This window comes from Mustela nigripes, chromosome 8 (assembly GCF_022355385.1).
Source record: "Mustela nigripes isolate SB6536 chromosome 8, MUSNIG.SB6536, whole genome shotgun sequence".
In the NCBI taxonomy this organism is placed as follows: Eukaryota; Metazoa; Chordata; class Mammalia; order Carnivora; family Mustelidae; genus Mustela; species Mustela nigripes.
This window is the reverse complement of record NC_081564.1, coordinates 61,395,905-61,416,702: the sequence shown is the minus strand read 5'-3', so window position 1 is coordinate 61,416,702 and position 20,798 is coordinate 61,395,905. Positions and strand designations below refer to the sequence as shown.

The 20,798-nt window shown below is 38.4% G+C and overlaps 1 long non-coding RNA gene and 1 pseudogene across 1 annotated transcript in view; both read right to left on the bottom strand.

Annotated features, from left to right (window-relative positions):
- Nucleotides 1–20,798, bottom strand: part of LOC132023937 (uncharacterized) — a 229,596-nt gene that overhangs the window by 99,373 nt on the left and 109,425 nt on the right. The window lies entirely within an intron of this gene.
- LOC132024048 (U6 spliceosomal RNA) lies at nucleotides 7,642–7,742 on the bottom strand (annotated as a pseudogene).

Here is a 20,798-nt window from a genome sequence, read left to right as displayed (position 1 = left end):
TTGCATAAAAGAACTTTCTAGAAAAGATAACATAGATGGAATGGGGAATAAGTTTCCAGAAAGGTACTTCTGTACAGAGGAATGCTGAGGAGAAAAAATAATAGGTATTCACTCTACAGAATCCATGACTATTAAACTAACAATTAGATGCAAAAGTAAATGATAAATACGGTGAGCACTCAGTTATAACAGGGCACCATATTTGGAGGTTGGGGAAAGCCTTTTTCAAGGAATGTCCTTTAACTTGGAATGTAGAAATAAGCAGGGGAAAGGTATTCCTGAAAAGGGAATAGTAAGTGGAGAGGCTTTAAGGTAGGAAAGTGCTTAAGTGTTGAAAAGGAGAAAAAAAAAAAAAAAGGTGACCAAAAAAACCCAAAACAAACAATAACACAAAAAAATCAAGCCTATTGTATGCTGAGAAAGATAAAGACATACAGTAGCACAACTTGAATTTACAAAGGCATGGGCCTGACCATGTCCACTGTGGATGAAGTTAAAGATTTTGTATTTTTTTTTTCCTCAAGTGCAATGGGTTTTGACTTAAAATGTGATAGAATCCAGTGGATGTTTTCATAACTTACATCACACAGCTGAGAATGCTAGGGCCATGGAGGGTAAGAGTAGATAGATAAACAAATAGAAAACATTTGTAGTTGGGATAAGGTAAGAGATGAAGACTAAAATTACATATTATGTCTTATTATTTTGACAGATTGACTTTTTTTTTCTCCTACTATACTCAAAATCACCACGTGGAATATCTATGTTCAGCAGGGCTGATGGAGTCTGACATTTCTTAATATGTGCCCACCTGTTCCAAGATCATGAGAATTTAAGTGTATTGTTGAGACACTGGATTCAGATCTTATGTGAAGAAAGAAAAAATACTGTTTGAAATGATGCTTTTTTGCAATAACTATTCCATAAAAATAACCATTTATTAGTTGTAGGAAGTTAGAAATGCCTATCAGAGATGGGGCATCTGGGTGACTCAATTGGTTGAGCACCTGGTTGTTGGTTCATGACCTCATGGGTCATGGGATCAAGCACACATTGGGCTTCCTGCTCAGTGGGGAGTCTGCTTGGGATCTCTCCCTCTGCCCCTCCCATTCAGTGCTCTCTCTCTCTCTCTCATCTTGCTCTATCTCTAAAATAAATCCTATAAAAAAAAAGAAAGAAATGCCTAAGACAGTTGACATATCCCACTGCCCCCTTTTCAGCAAGACTTTACCAAACTGAACAATAATAAAGAAAGGAGTGTGACATTTTTAAAGACATCACAGAAATTGAATCAACAAAACGGATTATACAAATGCTAGAAATCCTTGTCTTTGTTCTTCTTTGTCATTACTGTTTCTGGAGAAATAATTTCTTTGAGATAAACATAGGACAGAACTACAGTGGAGGTCAGCAAAGGAATAAAAATACTCCTGCTTCTATGTGGTGAGAAAACACTTAATCTGGCATTGAGTCCACACATACTTTTAAAATAGAACAGAAAGGGAAAATCAGTCCAAAATTACCAGTTACTTTTCCTACAAACTGACCATCAACCAATTTCATGGAATCTTTTTTTTTCCTTTTTAAAATTCATTGTCTGGATAGTTAATTTGGCCATGCGTAAAGACATCAATTTAATTATCAGGATAACCTCACCAACAAAACACAGTTATTTACAGTGTACCATATTTTTACACAGCAAAATTCTGTAAGTTAAGTAAATTAACTAAAAACATAAACAGAGTTCTCCCTGGTTAGGACAGACTAAGCTATCCTGCTGCCACAGGACACTCAACATTAATTCACAGGCTTAAGGAATAAAAAATTTCCCTTACTCATTTAACAGTCCAGGATGGGTGTTTTAGGCAATGGGCAACCTAGCTACCCACATGCCATGATCCAGAGACCCAGAGGGACAATGGCTCTGCTACCTTCAACAAATGACTTCATAAGCAATGATGCTCTGCTCATCTCAGCCAGTAGGAAGAAAAGAGTATATATGGCAAGACATCCAAATTTGGGGTGGGCCAGCAGAGAATTCAGTTATACGGCAATGCCTCTGCAAAGGTATGGTGCACCCAGTAAGACAGCTGAGTCCCAGCCCAACTCCATACGTTTGAAAGAAGAACATGGATTTCATTGGAGACCTGTTTCTATTAGGTATTTAAAAGAAGGTAAATTTTTTAGAAGAATATAATGTAAATATCTAAAGAGACTTAAAATATAAGGCCAGTCCTCAGTTCTGATATGAGTCTGGCCCACAGAGAAGCTGTGGGAGCTTTGAGGGGGGTGCTTCTTCATGGGTGGAGGGGGTGCATGTTAGCTATAGCTCTGACACTTAGGGGCTATGTGATCTCGAATGTTCTCAAGACAATGCAAAAGTCTAGGGTATGAATTCGATGACTTTAGGTAAAACAAGAAAGTAAAGCAAACGACTCAGTGGTGGATATGGAATGAGAGCTTAACAGATGAGATTTTTGTGCTTCTGTTCTCCACATCATCTCTGGCTCAGAGAGGTGCCATCTTCTGAAGGAACCAGACTTAGCATCAGGCAACCTAGAGATGCCTCCTCATAGCCCCTAACAAATTTAATGATTAGGATATGTTTGTAGATCAGGTAGGATTTTAGGGTTCTACTCAATGATACTGGCTTAATCCAAAAAGTTGGCTGTGGCTCATCTTGCCCTTCTAACCTTAGTGAGAGGATCCGGGAGCTGTACACATCAGGAGGGGGATCACTTCAATGCAGTCCTGGGGTTGGGCCAGAGCCCATAGGCTGGGATTTACTCCCTCTGAAGAAAATTCCAGATTTTTTTGTCAATAAAGTATTCAGCCAGAAGGTTGGGGTGTGGTGAGATAAAGAACATAAATGACAGAATTAGTCCCATGTAGTCAGCCTCCTCAGACAGCCAAATAGTGAAAGTAGGAGAGATCTATTAGCAGGTATATTCATCAAAATTCAGAACCGAAAGGATATATATGTTGAAGAGTATTTGTGTGTGCATGTGTGTGTAGGGCAGAGTAGGCGACAAGGCTACTAAATAAAATTTATGGGGAAAGACAATCAAATCAAATAAGGAGGAATTATCCTTACATAGGCATTGCAGTAGAGTATGAAAATCTCTAAATAACTTTCTATCAAATGTATCCTGAATAAATAATATCTATGCCTTTTTACAGGGAGGAGAGTTAATATTTAATATTAAGCTTACTCTTGTCAAAAGCAGGCAAGAAGAAACTAGGTTACTGGTCTTAGAAACATGCTAAAATGCAAGCAGTGTGATAAATCTTTTGTTAAGTTGTATTTTTATAAGTTTTCTCTAAACAGCACTGCTGAATATTGTCTGATAAATTGTAGAGGAAATTGGCACCCTTTAAATCTTCTGAGAACCAAACAGTAATAGAATATATTAGAAGAAGCATGGCTGCAATTTATGGTAATCATCAAAGACACAGGATAAATTTGTTTTAAATGAGAAAAGTTTATAAAGTAATTAAACTATTTTTCTGACCAGGGAAATATAATTTAGGCTTAGTCTTGTAAAACAAGCATATTCTTTTGTTCTTGGGGGCTGAAATTTTAGGGAGATATCAACAACAAAAGGAACTGACAACCTGTAATGTGTCTAAAGAAGGGAATACTGTATCTGCATAGAAATTGTTAAAAATGAACAATTGTTCACTCTTCGGTATAGTCAGTCAATAGATACTTGGAAAGCCTGGAATAAGCGGGGGCCTCACGTGTAAGATAAAATCTCAACCCTCAGAACAACTGTTCTCAGCCTCACATTATAGGCATATTTTATATGATAAGGCATCCTGTCTCCAGCTCCTCCAATCAAAATGCGCGCTCAGCTCAGATGCAATTGTTTTTGATAATTAAGCGATTCACGGGAGTGCTTCATGGAAAATAGGGAGTGAGGTAGTGTTTCAGACTCAACATACTGAAGAGCTTCTTGCCCTGAAAGAACTGTAGTAATGCCGGCATTACAAAAGCTTGAAGAATATAATTCTGAAACCCAAATAATGCGGTTTTGATTATAGCTCTCATTTGCTCAAGAGTGATGTCCATTGTTTTGCTCTTGTCACCACACTGCACATTACAGATACACTGCACATTATCGATTCCCTTATTTCTGTTAGTGGCAACAGAGAGGAGTACAACAACTCTGCTTGGGGTCTGTATGTTGACTGTGTGTGTGTGTGTGTGTGTGTGTGTATACCTGCTGAATCAACAGCTTACTTATGGTATCACCTTTATTAGAGTGCTGTTTAGGGTAGGCCTGAATTGCGGTGTGGCCATTTCAGTTTAAGCAATTAAAAAGTGCATTTCAAAGTACATATAGGGGTGCCTGGGTGGCTCAGTGGGTTAAAGCCTCTGCCTTCGGCTCAGGTCATGATCCCAGGGCCCTGGAACTGAGCCCCACATCAGGCTCCCTGCTCCTTGGGAAGCCTGCTTCTCCCTCTCCCACTCCTGTTCCCTCTCTCGCTGTGTCTCTCTCTGTCAAATAAATAAATAAAATCCTTTAAAATAAATAAATAAATAAATAAATATGCATGCCTTTGTCTGTTTTGTTTGCTTGCTTTTCTGAATCCCTTTATTCTTCCCCTTGCATAGAGCATATGGCTTCGCATAGCTATGGAAACCAAAGTAAAAAGCCCAGTGATGAGAGTTAAGAAGGCCACGTACTGCATGGAGCACTGGGTGTCATATGCAAACAACGAATCTTGGAACACTATTCAAAAGATAATGATGTACTGTATGTACTGTAGGGTGATTAATGTAACAATAAAAAAATACACTGTTTTAACAAGTAAATTAACTTCATTCATATTTATTGATATAGCCGATATGTGTCTTCTAACTTGAATGTCTGACTTCTGTTGGTCTCAATTTTTGTCACAATAATTTTATAAGTATGCATATTAGGTTATACTTGCTACATTTATTTCTTTACAAAATGTGCATTATTTGCTCTTTAATTAAAAATGATAACTAGAGCTCAGTTAACCATAACGTTTAGGTTAGGTTATGATTTTGGGGTCCTGGGATCCAGCCCTGCATCAGACTCCCTGCTCTCTCTCTCTCAAATAAATAAATAAAAATCTTTCAAAAATGATAACTAGGAAGAATTATATTTTCATTCTACTTTTCATCTTTAAAGTTATGTCTTCCATAATGCCCTCTGTTTTTTATATATATATATATATATATATTTTTTTTTGGAAAAGAGTTTTGAGAAAAAATTCAGTTTGGAGCCTAGTATAATTTTATTTTCTAGCTTGTTAGTTTTTAACAAAACCCTTGAAATCTTACCTATTCCCTATACATCAACCAATGAGCTTATTCTACTTTCTACTTCCCCTCTGTCGTCTCCACTCATATCTCATTGCCTTATTTCTGCTTTGCCACAAAATACGATATCCATGTGTTCATCTTCTACACTTACCCACACCTTTGTTTTTGTTGTAGGTCCCCACTTACATGCATTAAAGCCCATCATCAGTGTTTGGTGACATTTTCCCAATCATTTATTAATTGAATAAAGCTGATCTAATAAATTCTTCATGGAGAGCTCATACATACTGTATGTTCTAAGCTGTATGAGTTTAAAACTGTTTAGAGACCCTTAACCATAGGAAACAAACTGGGGGGTGGGGGAGGGGGGGGGTGTGGAAAGACAGGGTAGCTGGGGGATGGGCATGAAGGAGGGTACATGATGTGATGAGCGCTGGGTGTTACATGCAAGTGAGGAATCACTGAATTCTACCCCTGAAATTAACAATATGCTATATGTTAAAAAAAAAAAAACCAAAAAAAAAAAAAAAAAAAAAAAACCTCTTTTTTGCAGGGTTTTTTTTTTTTTTTTTAAATCTTAATGTTTGACAAACACCTTTGCTGGACATAAAAATCTGTTCCTACATTCACTTATTCCTTTTTCTAAAGTGACTCTCTTTTTGCCTCCTCTTGTATTTTTTTATTAGTTTCAAGTGTACGACATGAGTCCATATTTGTATACATATGAAATAATCCCCACTACATGTCCTATTAACATCCATCACTGCACAGAGAATTTTTTTCCTTGTGATAAGAGCCTGCAATATTTCTATTGCAGGAAATATTGAGTGAGATTGATTTAGGCACTGGTCATTCTTTAAACTACAATCATGACGACGACTCCTCCTCCTCCTCCGCCTTCTTCTTCTTCTTCTTTAAAGATTTTATTTATTCATTTGACAGATGGAGATCACAAGTAGGGAGAGAGGCAGGCAGAGAGAGAGGAGGAAGCAGGCTCCCCATTGAGCAGAGAGCCTGATGTGGGGCTCGATCCCAGGACCCTGGGATCATGACCTGAGCCGAAGCAGAGGCTTTACCCCACTGAGCCACCCAGGTGCCCCTACTCTCATGACTTCTTAAGCTATTCTCATGACTTCTCTTTTCCCCAAGAAAACCAGAGTCTAAACACTCCCTGCTGGGAGTAACTAGAGGGCGTTACCCAAATGTTTCTCAGCCTTCACTTAATTCAATTCTTGAGTCTTCATAGAGTACCAGAGTCTAGGCTCAAGGTAAATTTACCTTAAAATCTTCCTTATTAGAAGTCTCTTACTCATGCCCTTAAAAAGTGAGGAAACAAGATTGCTGAGTATTTGGGAAGCAGACCTCCTACATTCAGTAGCCAAAAGCCCTAGTATAAATAACTCCAGGGTCAAGATCTCCTATATGTCTTTCTTGAGAATAAGAAGTGGATTCGACAACAAAAAAATGTAGCTTCATCACTAAAGTGCATCACTGGAAGAGGCTTAGAGATTGTCTGGTATGACTAGAAATTAAAAACTAAGATAAATACAACAATGTTTTAAAACTCCTGTAGACGGGGTGCCTGGATGGCTCAGTGGGTTAAGCCTCTGCCTTTGGCTCAGGTCATGATATCAGGGTCCTGGGATCGAGCCCCGCGTTGGGCTCTCTGCTCAGCAGGGAGCCTGCTTCCTTTTCTCTCTCTGCCTACTTGTGGTCTGTCAAATAAATAAATAAATCTTTAAAAAAAAAAAAAAAAACAAACCTCCCGTAGACACTGACTGAGTCATTGCCAGAAACCAGATCTCCTGATTCTCATTTTCCTGCTAGTGTTTGTGTTTTCGTATCCATTGCATGTTCATTAATTTTATACTTACAAAAGAAACTACCTACTCTTCTTCCCCATACCCTCTTCTTCACAAACATTTAAAAATTAAAACCAAATGAGGATAGTTAATTTCAGTACAATTATTTTTCAACATAACTGTCACAATGTTTCTAGTTTCAATTTCTTAGAAATGAGCAATGTCCAGGTGACTTAGAGAGAAATCTGATTATTGGCCAAAAGGAAAATTCTGTATTCAAGTTAGCAAATTTCAGTACAAAAATAGTTTGTGTGGGGCGCCTGAGTGACTCAGTGAGTTAAAGCTTCTGCCTTTGGCTCAGGTCATGATCCCAGGGTCCTGGGATCGAGCCCCACATCAGGCTCTCTGCTCAACGGGGAACGTACTTCCTCCTCTCTCTCTGCCTGCCTGCCTACTTGTGATCTCTGTCAAATAAATAAATAAAATCTTTTTTAAAAATGCCTTAAAAATAGTTTGTGTGTTGGAATAGCCTTTCCTTTTAAAACTATGGAATGCTTTATGAATTTACATGGCATCCTTTCTCAGGGACCACATTAATCTTTCTATCATTCAAATTTCGGTGTATATGCTGCCAAAAGCAAATCACAGTATTGTTTCTTATGCTTTCATGCCTAGTTTATATGAGAAAAATATTTCAACAGTATCAAGAACTACACAGTCATTAAGCGTTAAGTTTAGTTGGCTAGCCTGAACAGAAAACCCAGATTTTATGTACTTCTCATAAATTACTTTACTGCTAACCAAAGCTTCTGGATAGCAGTGAGAACACACATAGCAGTATTACTTGTGCCCTGAGTTGGTATCAATCCAGTCAAAAGCAAATAAAGTTGAACCCTACATCAACCAGTAAATGTATGATCTCCAGCAACTTTTATGAAATTCTGAATGTGATTACCAACTTACCTTTCTACCTTTATAGACTGGTGATCCTCTGTAGACTCAGGAACTAGATGGGAACCCAAGAACAAGATGATTTTTTTTTCTTTTTTCAAAGATTTCATTCATTTATTCCACACACAGAGAGAGAAAGCACAATTAGGCAGAGAGGCAGGCAGAGAGAGAGAGAGGGAGGCAGGCTCCCTGCTGAGCAGAAAGCCTGATGTGGGGCTTGATCCCAGGACCCTGAGACCATGACCTGAGCCAAAGGCAGAGGCTTAACCCACTGAGCTGCCCAGGCGCCCCAGAGCAAGATGATTTTTTAGATCCCGTTTACCCAGAACATTCTTTATCTCTGATATCATATAATAAATTACCGTGTTACATAATAGAAGCCCAAGAACATCCACTTTGTAATAAATTTAAGAACCATATGGAATTTGGATTTTGATGTATTTATGGAGAACTTTTTTTCATCATGCAAAAAATTAATCAGTCTCAATTTACAAAGGTAGAGTAAATACGGGTCAACATGGCCTTTCTAGTCTCAAATACTCGCGGCTCTTTTTAACACAGTCCTCAAATCCAGGATGAAATGGACAGACTGGTTGTATTAGAGACGCTTATTTGTTACCAGCATCACCATGGGTGTTACATACAAAGGTGTACATGGCTCTCTGTTTGAGAAGGGAAGGAGGTAAGACACTGTCTTTATACACTGGTTTTCATAGAAGTGACATTTTCTCATGTTGTCAGCATTCAATTTTCCACTGATGCACTTACAAGTTTTCATGAACACTTGAATGCAAATGTGACACTAACCCAGAATGAAGCCTGGCTCTCCTCTTAGAGCCGTTGGTACTGAGACACTGGCAAGCAATAAACACTCACCACTGGCCCATTTCCACAGCAAAGTTTCTCATCACAAACTCACCAACAACTTTTGACCTCTGGACCCAAAGACCATCAATTACCCAGCTTACAGAAGTGGAATACAGTGAACCAGCAGCATCATTTGGCCGTCACCGGGTTAACATCCTATCATAGGTTGAAAAGCAATTTGTCCAATATTTCAACTGCCAGGGAGAATTCTTTATTAGCTTTTGGGTAGGTTTGCCTTTCAATCGGATGATTTGAATAGCTTCTGTGGTGGAGAGATGCTGCCCTCAGATAATGATTTTGCATTTCACCTCATCATTAATGCTTTGGACCTCAAGGGAAGTCACTGTGCCTTTTATGAAGGCCGAAGCATTTTATAACCTTAATAAAGACTCATAGCCTCAGGAACAGCAAGTGTGAGCAAGTGTGGGGGATTGACTGAATAAAAATATAACTAAATTGGCACTTTAGACTACACACATTGGAGGACTTCAAATGAAAATCAACAGTTAAAGAGTACAATGACACCCCAAACTTCAGTGCTCTTCAAACGTACAAACACACACGCATGCATACACACGGGCATTATTCAAAGCAAAAAGAGAAATAATCTTTTTTTTTCCTTCTGGAGAAGCTTTTCTCTGTAATTTTATGTTTAATTGCTAAATATTTTACATGCTTACAAGCTTGACAGACTTGAGTTAAAATAATTAATAGTCATGGTGATTCTTAGTTATTATAAATTTCTTTCTGTATAGCATATAGGATACTGTATCTTGAAGTGTCAAATGAATACAATAAGCCAGAGTGATTATGAAAACTATACCACATTTCCCAAGGTCACTTTGTCCCAAATATAACTAATAAATTACTGTTTTCAATAACTTACTTAAGGGTACTCTCCAGAGAAATCATTTCAATTTAATAATTCAAGGGACTCTTTCAATTTTCCTAGGCTTCTACTTCCCTCCTCTGGGCATTGTTTACTGGCCATACTTCTGTTCACAGGAACTGAGAAAGAAAACAGGAGCCCCTATGACAGGCATTGTGATAAAATAATATCTCATCTTCTTTGAGTGTCACAGAAACCTTCAGAGAAAGGCATATGATTCTTATTTACAGACTGTGGATTAGAGAGCTGAAATAATTTTGCAGGGTCATATTCCTGAGGGTTATCAGGGCTCAGTTCTATTGAATTCATCCCATTCTTCAAGTGCAGGAAACCAGGCTGTATATTGCAGCAACAGAGAGAGCAGACTAGGAAGGCAGGGGAATGATCTAGAGTAGGAGTGTGTGGAATGCCCCCAAAAGATCCTCTGATAAGACACCTGACCAGGGGGCTGGTTATCATGGTGAGTCCTGGGGAGCCTGATGTGACGTGCCAAGCCTGAAGAAGACAGGATCGGGTCTGAGTGAGGGCTTGAAGTCGAAACTTAATAGTCAGCTTTGTAGACTGTCATCTGGCTAGATGAACACTGAGTTTCCCAAGTAATTATGCCATAGGCTACGGGAAGGTTTCAAATATCCAACTTTGTGTACTGCTCTATGAATTTGAGCTGTGTGAGGGCAAGGTATGGATCTCTCACTTTATCTCAGATATCTAGAAAATGCTTGCTAGAAGGTAGTTTTTCAATAAATTAATAATAAATGAAGATGATCAAAATTCAACCTAGGCAGAGGAAAAAAGTCAGGGTTAGGATTTAGACACTCATCCTAAGCCCAAGGCCACTGTTTCTGGGGGTAGAGAGCACTCAGCAACTGAAACACATTAGTGTACCCAAGAATTCAAAAAATCAGAACAATGCTCATTAACTTTAACTCCTTCATTAAAATCTGCCACATCAATATCCTGATTTCAGAATCAGTTTCTCTTGAACTGGCCAGACTTGCATTACAGGGCAGAAAGCCATTTAATTATTTGAGGTTTATTCAATATATTTCTACCATCTTTGCAACTTGTCGATATTCCCACCATTTACCCAAACCTGGAGCTGACCTCTCTTGAGTCACTTCATCTAGCTTCATGAAACCCTTGTCTCAGCACAGGGCCTACAATGGCTTTAAAATATATATATATTTTTAAATTTATTATTTGAGAGATAAAGAGACAGAGATAGTGAGAGAGAGCACAAGCAGGGAGAAGGGGAAGTAGATGCAGGCTCCTCATTGAGCAAGGAGCCTGGTGTGGGATTCGATCCCAGGACCCTGGGATCATGACCTAAGCTTAAGGCAGACGCTTAACCAACCCAGCGACCAGGCACCCCCTAAAATGTCTTTATCCTCTTAATTTAACCTTCATTCATTCATTCATTCATTTATTCTTTTGTTCTCAAAATGTATTAAAACCAAACTGTGTACCTGGCAATGGGAATAAAATAGTTACCTTAGTAGCCCTCATGGAGCATACCAGTTGTCAGGGAAAAAGGAAATGATGAAAGAATTTATAATGTAAAAGCCTTTAATAAGGACAAGTAAGGAAAGCTAGCAAATCAAAGCGCTGCTATTGTCTGTCTTCACAGACACTACAAACCTTAAGCTGATGCATATTCCCTCTTTACTTTTAAGCCAGAACAATTAAAGCTGCACGGGCAGTATCTGCCTGCAGTTATATGCACTGACCTCCCTTTCCTGATCTTGGTTTCCATATTGTCTCATTTCCTTCACTACTAACTTCATTCTCATCCTTTCTCAGTTGCCTCAATGAGCACAATGAGATGGGGTATGAGGAGATACATATACCATCCCAGAAAATATTCCTTTCATTTATTAGGTATCTGGAAACTTTGGGCGTAACAAACTGTCTTGTGTACTTATTTTCCTTCCTGGAAAATTATACTGAGAGTAAGACCACAATTTCCTCAATATTTAAATGTTTGAGGGGTCTAAGGTCTTATTTCCAATACAATGAAGTACGAAAGAGGTAGCAAGACTATATACATTCCTTTATTCCTTCATACGGTCCTTCATTTACCACTTAGTTATTACGGGGCTATCCTGCACCAGGCACTGCTTTTAAGCACTGGGAGAGTAAATAGTAGAAATATTTAAAATGATAAAAAATCTTTGCCCTCATGAAGGCTGCATTCCAGGAGAGCAGACAAACAACACATATATATGCTCTGTTCAAAGACAAGATATACTGGGGTGCCTGGGCGGCTCAGCTTGTTAAGCATCCAACTCTTGGTTTTCTGCTCAGGTCTTGGTCTCATGACTGGTGAGATCCAGCACCACACAGGCTTCTGTGCTCAGTAGGAGTCTGCTTGAATATTCTCTCTCCTGCCCCTTCCCCACTCCCATTCTCTTTCTCTCTCTCTTGTAAATAATAAATAAAACTTAAAAAAAAAAAAAGATGAGATATATTGTGATAAAAGATGACACAAGGAAGAGAAATACAGATAGGTTATTGTTTTTTATGCAAGAAGGCCAGAGATGAAACCTTGCTAATAGCTCTAAGGAAGATGAAGCAATGGTCGAGAGGTTTCGACTGAGCCAGCCAGATGCCGCCAGCCATTTGGTTTTGTAGGGGAAACCTCCCAGACAGAGAAAACACAGACTGCAAAGACGCTTATACAGGAGTTTGTTGGTAAGTCTGAGGAATACTGAGGAGGCCACTGTGACTGGAATAGAAGAGGGGGTGACAGGTGGCGAGGCTGGGAAGGTAGGGATCTTGCAGATTGTCCCACAAGCAGGGAGGAGATAGAGTGACATTTCTGAGACTCTCCAAAACAAACCAAGAGAGAGACAGTGGTGGCTTAGATGAGAATGGCATCCATGGAGATGCTGTGAGATCATTAGACTCTGGAGACATTCTGAGGGGAAAGCTGAGAAATTTGGCCAGTGGATTTGAAGCTGGAGGTGAGCAGCCAGATTTCCAGGAATAGGAAAGAGCTAGAGGACTGCTCGAGTTGACGAGATTGAGTGAAATTAGGTGGGCAAGTACAGTCAAGCGAGGGGGCCCTTTAGCAAAGAAATGAGGAAGGGACGATCAAGAATGGAGTAGGGGCAGGGAGATGGAGAAAAGCAATCTGAGGGCTGAGAGCAGCCCCATTTTACACTTAGGGAACCCCAACAGCTGTGCTGATTGCCAGTGACCAGGAACTGCGGGCAACACCGGCAGGGCTGGCTCTCCCACTGCCTTACACAGACACTGGCACCTCCTCAAAAGCCTGTATACACAATCTGGCCTTGGACCCGCTTTATGGGAAAACCGGCTTCTAAGAAGTAACTTGAGGAACCTGTGAGCAAAGTAACTATCACATGGATTCCTAGATTGACTCACTATTGGCGAGTTCTCTGAAGTACATGGATCATGAGGGTAGTTTTGTTTTTTTTTTTTTCTTATGTGTACTTAAGTCTTTCTTTCTTTCTTTCTTTCTTTCTTTTTCTTTCTTTATTTCTTTCTTCTTTTAAAGATTCTGTTTATTTATTTGACAGACAGAGATCACAAGTAGGCAGAGAGGCAGGCAGAGAGAGAGGAGGAAGCAGGCTCCCTGCTGAGCAGAGAGCCCGACTCGGGGCTCGATCCCAGGACCCTGGGATCATGACCTGAGCTGAAGGCAGAGGCTTTAACCCACTGAGCCACCCAGGTGCCCTGTACTTAAGTATTTCTTCATGAATATGGTTAAATTTTCATCTGTCTATTTGCCCCCATATTTCCACTGATGCTGGACATTTTAAGTTGTGGGATCTTTCTATTTCTATCTCCCAAATTATCACTCCCTCCATTCTGGCTAAAACCAAAGTTGGTTGTGTTACCCTAAGACAGAGGGAGCTGATTTAGATTTGTCTACCAACCAGCCTTGGTCCCAGAGACATTATTTCACTGACAAGTGATAACTTTTTTAACAATAAGGTATTTAGTTTGCAACAATGCTATTACATTGTAACCATCAGGCATTGTATCCATGAGGCTAAGCAGAAGCCCTTTTAATATGAAAACATTTCATATGTATTTTATATAGTTTCTTATAAACTGTATTTTATATAGAAACTATTTTATATAGTTTCTGTATATATACATATATGTATATAAATATATATACATATATTTTATATGTATCATTTTCTGTATTTTACATATATTATTATATACTATTTATGTATGTACCTTCTGCTGCATTATAATGAATGATTTAGGTCAATCTGGAATAAGATTCCTGTTTCCCAACTCTATAGATTAGATGTTATTAATATAAAAATATGCATGGTATTTTAAGGGCACAATCCTCCTCTCTCTTGCTTGAAGGAAGAACAGCTTTTATTAAGCTGTGAATGCTAAAGGAAAAACAGATGGAAGTAAGATTATTATACTAAAGCATTAGCAAAAAGAAAGAAAGAGAGACAAAAAAAGAAAGAAAGAATTAAAACAAACAAACAAACCTATAACTCATGAAGGGTAATGGAGGAAAAGAAAGAAGGTAATGGAAGAGTGAGATTATACCTCAGGGGATTGTTGCTCTTACCCCTGGCCTGTGAGAAGAAGGGAAATGAATGAGCAAGTTAAAGAATCCTGAGATAAAATTGTTTATTAAATATTTCCATGAATTTAAAGAACAATTCTTCCTCCCTAATATAATGAAATATATCATGTGCTATCACTTAAAAAAATAAACAAACAAAAAACAAGCATTTTCTCCTGGAAGTTTATGTCTGAACTTCAGACATAGAAATAGGTAGACTCCTACCACATGGAAGGTTCTGTGTTATGAAGTGATGAAGAGCAACGAATAGATTTGGGGTTGGAAAATCAAACCAGTTCTTAGAAGAAAGTGATCAGCCTCTACAACTCATGCCTGGTGACTTCAGCCTATTTTAACATGTGTTTTAAAAAAGTCATAAGGTTCTAATTTTCTTCCTATGATAAATGGATTTTGGTATGAAGAAGTCCTGGCTATAATTCTTCATTAATTTCCAAACCACATTTATCATTATTAGAAGTTTTATGAGAACCATAAAGATAAAAATTGTTGTTAATACCTACAAAAGCCTACTTACAAAAAAAAAGACAAGAGACTAAAGGTCATGATAAAACAACTCTCTCTCCCTCTCTCTTTCTTTCTCTCTCTCTCTCTCACACACACACTCCACACAAATTCCCATGAAACAAAAGAAATGTCCAACTTTATTAACAATGCAATAAAACCAATGCCATTATTTTCACCTATCAAATTGCCTAAGTTCTTTCTATAAAATCATATTCAAGCTGACAATGCATCTTTTATGAAGTAGATGGGCCTTCTCTTTCATTGAACGGATGATAAGTTGGTATTTTTAGGGGAATGGTTTGGCAATATGAGCTCACATCACTAAAAATGTTGATATATTTTGATACAAATAGCTTACATCTGGGAATTTACCCTGAGAGAAAAAGCATTGAATTATACATTGATGTTAAGTGGTGTTTATCAAAGTGTTAATTGCAATAATGAAAGATTATGAACATGCAAATATTCAAGAATAAAGAATATTTTAATAAATTATGGTGTGTTATGTGGAGATTAAGTATAGTTTGAAAATGGCATACTTTTTAAACATTTTTTAGGAAATCTTGTCTAATGAAACAGAAGAGGAAAATTAAGATACAAACTATATATTTGGTAAGACTACAATTTACTAAATACACATACACACACAAAAATAGATAGACAATTGTTCTCCACATACTATATAGAAAAAAAAAAAAAGATGAAAAAGAAATTTGCCAAAACATTAGCTGTGATTTCTTTGTAAGACTGTGGGAGACTTTTATTAAATTTTCTTATTTACATCATATTTTCTAACCTAGTTTGTAAGCCAGAGAGATGGAGATAAACATGGGTTTTTAAAACCTTGTGTTCTGGGCAGAGTAAGGGCTTAGTTGTTCAAGCGAAGGCAGAAAAATAAACAGGCAAATGCAGCCATTAAATATCTCCAAAGCCCAGCCTTGCAGAGAAAGCCACAGACTGACAACTCTGGGGATAATGTATGGGTGACCAAGGGAAGCAGCATGAATATTTTCTCTTATGAAAGAACCATGAGATTTTGCATATTTAATGCAAAGCTGTGAAAATGTCTGCTTTCATGATCTGATATGAAAGATCTGCACACATAAAAACTCCTCGGAGTTCAATTTGTCTACTTTGCTGGAAGACTGAGTCAGTCTCTCCTGGGAGGCCACCTTCCCTTTCACAGAGTCTGGATGTCATGGTGAGCCAACATGTCCCAAATAGGACATACACTCATTTTATTTATATATTTTTGTGTGTGGGAAATAGGAATTTTCCACATGTCTATTGATGATATGGCATCACAGAATATTTTCATTTTCTTCCAATTCTGTGCATTCCCTTCTCTACACTTTTGTTCATTTTCCTTATTCCTCTTAAGATGAACCCTTATTTCTCCTCTGCTCATACAAGTCTAGTATCTTCTCCAAAGCCCAAGTTAACCCCCCATGAAAACCTCTTGGCTCAAGAGTCCTCGGTGTATCTCTCCCTTTATCATTTTAAGCTCCACACAAGTTAACAACTGATCACAGAGTAGATTTTTCCATAGCTTTCCAATTAGTCCAGGGGTATTAGAAGGCAGGTATCTTAAAGTACAATTATTCTTCCCCCCACCCCTGCCAGGCCTAACTCAGTGCTGATCACAATAAAGGCTAATTGAATGATTTCCAAATATGTTTGAAGTAGTTCAGTGTTCCTCCGGCAGGTTTTTAGCAAAACAATTCAATGCATTGGGTACCATGAGGTTGTTTAAAGAGAGTACTCCAAGGAACATAAGAGAACTTGGACCAGATGGGTCTTCATTTCAATATGGCGGGGGAACATTTCCAATGCTGAAGGAGTGCTTTTTTCCACCTCCTCCTGTGTAAACTCTGGCTTGTCACACCTTAATTATTTAACAGCCCCTGCCTGGCACGAAACCAGAAGAGACTGCCTCATTAATGTTCCATTCCAGCACACATTCTTTCCAAAAGCCTTTAAGAAACTCATGAATATTTCATTGTCTCCATAAGTGCCAGGAAGATGGCACCATTATCTAAGAAACTGAATGCTACTTGCTAGGTTTGCTTCCCTGAGCTACTTACGCCCAAACAAGGTGCTTTCCCTCAAGAATCCTTTTGGTGAGTCATACACAGGTAGGTGACACAAATGTAAAGCAGAATTTTAAACAGGGCATTTGATAACAGAAATCATGGGGTGGGAGCTTCTCTTTAAAGGCAGATATCTGCTTTAGATTGTGTATACAAACTCAATCAGAGCTCAGGAGAGATTAATGATGTTTAATCTAATCTAATTTCTTAGTGGTACTTAATGAAAATAAAAAAAAAAAAAGTGAGGGAGGTAAATCTGACCGTAGAAAAGGTCTTAAAAAAAAAAAAAAAAAAAAAAAAACAAGGGAAAAGACTCTGGTCTTTTTCCTTTCTTTTCTCTTCTCCCCTCATCGCACCCCACCTTTTTTTTTTTTTTTTTCTTTTTACAGACAACACTTCAAGCCAAGAAAACTCTAGTGAGTTTGAATATTTAATGTTATGCTTTCCCACCCTCTTCTTTCACACTCTTCCCTATATGCTCAAGAGCCATATGATTGGGGCCATAAGGAAAAGCTGCTTTACTCAAATATATCCAAGCTGTGAGCCAAGTTTGAAAATAGAAACTTTAAAAAAAAAAAAATAAGTATACCACATTTCAAAGTACCCCAGGTCCGCGATGGCTCATGAATTCTAGGACATGGAACATAATTATCAACCTTGGGCTTGTTAAATGAGATTATATTTTCCAAGTACTTATTCCACTGAAAATGAACATTTGACACCCTAGAATTCCTGCAAAAGGCACAGGCATTATTTTCCCATTTTATAGGTGAGAAAACAGGAAGAAGTTAAATGATTTGCCTGAAGAAAATACATAGCTATCCGATGGTGGATCTAACTGTAAAACGCACACCCACTGATCTGTCCAGATCTTTTTCATTAAAAACATGTGCTGTATTCCCAAGGGACATTCCTTTCCCAGAGACTTATTATTCTTTTCACAAGATTAATACCAATATAAGTACTGTTTCAAGGTATTTTGAAACTGGGTGCAAAACCTAGCTCAAAATTGTCATGAGAAAAAAAAAATGTATGGAAAAACTTGGAAATATCTCCAACTGACAACTAATCATCTTTTTTTTTTTTTTCATGGCTTAAAAACACTGTTTGAAAAGATCTGACCACTAAGAATATCATTTAGAGCACAGAACTGGGTATGAACTCAACAGCTCAGCACCACTCACTTGGATTCATTAGACCATGTTCCTTTCTTTCTGTTCCCAAAGACATATTTCATTCTATCTTCATGAAAGGGACAGGTCATTATCTGCAATTTGACAAGAGAGGAGACAATTAAAATGCAGCTTGACAATTACTAAAATAATAACAGAGTTAACATATTATAACTTCAGCTGGGAACGTGCCCATTTTTTCTGTAACTGAATACAATTCTGGATACAATCTCTGAAAATTGAAATTTGCTCCAGTTTGAAATTGTTTGCCTGGTAACCAATCCAGTAGTCTTGCCGAGAACACTCTTCTGTGGCCAATCAATGTTGCATCTAGGCCATTATATACAAGTAACACTGGGTGATTTGGGGCACAGAGAACACCCCTACCTGACCAGTCCCCACCTGCTGATGGAACATTATTGCTAAGAGCGGTGCTGCTTCTGGGATTCAGCCCATGCAGTGTGGTTCCCAGAGAACCTGAGACTGGACACAGAATCAGGGCCTTAAATGTCAGCCTTGTAGGGCGAAAAAGGTTTCAGGCAGCTCCCGTGGGCTTCTCAGGGCTTCTCAGGTGGCCGTCAAATCCTCACCATCTATAAACCATCTACCAAATAAATATTGTGTTGAATCTTTTTATGTGAGAGTAATTATTCTTCTTTGCAAATGTATCAAAGAAACGAGGAAAAGGAAGGCAGACACAAAACCTGGCAAGACTGCGTGAACTAAATATGACGTAAATGTCACAAATGTATTAATTAAGCTTATACAGTGCAAGACCCTTGCACTGGGAAGCAGAGAAATGGAACTGTAATCCCAGATCTGTCACTAAGCAGAAATAAATGTATCTTCCCAGCCTATCTTCCTAGGCTGCTTCAGGATTAGATAACGAATGTGAAAGTTAGACAATAATATAAGTAAAAATGCTCTTAGTAGCAGTTTATTGGTATGAATATTATTAAAAGATAAAGCAAAGATAAAAAGGTAATGTAAAAATACAATTATAGAAATACCTAAGTGCTTGTCATAATGTAACTACGCAGCTTTATATTCTGTACAGTGCATATTTATAACTGAGGAGATTGTTCATGGCCTGGAAACTAAAATTAAAAGTAATTGCAAAAGAATGTTCTAAAAATTTCCTGGTAACGTTCATCAAAATTCTGCAACATACGAATATTTTCTTTTCTAATGTAGATCCCAGATTCCTATTTCTGAAGTCTAATACCACATATTTTCTTCAGAATCTCATTTCCCGATTAAACAATCTCAGTGTCTATAGTGGTTAAACATCAATAAGATATGTACTGCACTCACTTGTGGATCAAATCTGCATTGAGGCCTGGGGAACACATGGAAGTAGAAGACATTCCTGGCACTGAAGAAGTTTCATATTTAACCTCATGGAAATTTACAGTAAGTTATAGGTTTTTTGTTGTTTGTTTGTTTTAGGATTAGAAGTGAAGAAAGAGCTGCATTGGGGCACAAGACAGGGTTTCCCCCATAATCCCCAAAGGAAATGAGGCACTGTGGATCATTCACACATCCTTTCTTACCCTCTCATGTTTTAAAATTTCCTTTCACCACCCTCCACACACATCTAGCAACAATATTATCTTGTTCCTCACTTTAAGCCAAGCTTCTTGAAAGCTAATTGTTTCTCAAGGTGCTGTCTGCATGGCCCCACCTACCCAAGGCAATCACTAACACCAGTGGCCCCCACCTGAGGTTATAAAAGAGAAATTCTACCTAGCGCTGCTAGTTCACTTGGGGTACATATAGTCTGCCTTCCAAGCTACTACATGGAACAGTTTTTCCAAACTCTCTGCCTCTCAGGACACAACCAGGCATCTTTTCCATCTCCAAGGTCAGGCTCCTCTTTGTTTTCTTCCTGACCACTATCCTTTGCCCCATGTTTTAGGTGTTTGTGATGGGGGCGCCTGGGTGGCTCAGTGGGTTAAAGCCTCTGCCTTCAGCTCAGGTCATGATCTCAGGGTCCTGGGATTGAGCCCCACGTCGGGCTCTCTACTCCGCGGGGAGCCTGCTTCCTCCTCCTCTCTCTCTCTACCTGCCTCTCTGCCTACTTGTGATCTCTCTCTCTCTGTGTCAAATAAATAAAATCTTAAAAAAAAAAAAGTGTTTGTGATGGTAGCACTCTACTTCTATATTAGTGAGGACAATAATAAATGTTATTTAAAAATCCCAATGCTTCAAATAATAATGATGATAAAAATCTCTCTCTTCCACCAGTGCAAAGAGAATCAGAGGACTCTGAAACAGGAGCATCCCCTGATGGAAGGAATCCAGATCCCTGAGTTGTCACTAGGGAACCTATCTTTTCCCCCATTACATTGTGTGGTGAGCAACACAGGATATTCTCAGAGTTTTGTCACTGAGATTTGGGGATCACTTGTTATAACAAGTAGAATGATCCTGACTAAGAAACCATCCCGCCGCCCCCCGCCCCGCCTTAAAATCCTACCTATTTCACTCAACACCACCACTATTAACCCAGTTATCTGAACCAGGACCTGGGCATGAGTTTGGTTTTTTTTGTTTTTTGTTTTTTTTTAATTTTTTATTTTTTATAAACATATATTTTTATCCCCAGGGGTACAGGTCTGTGAATCACCAGGTTT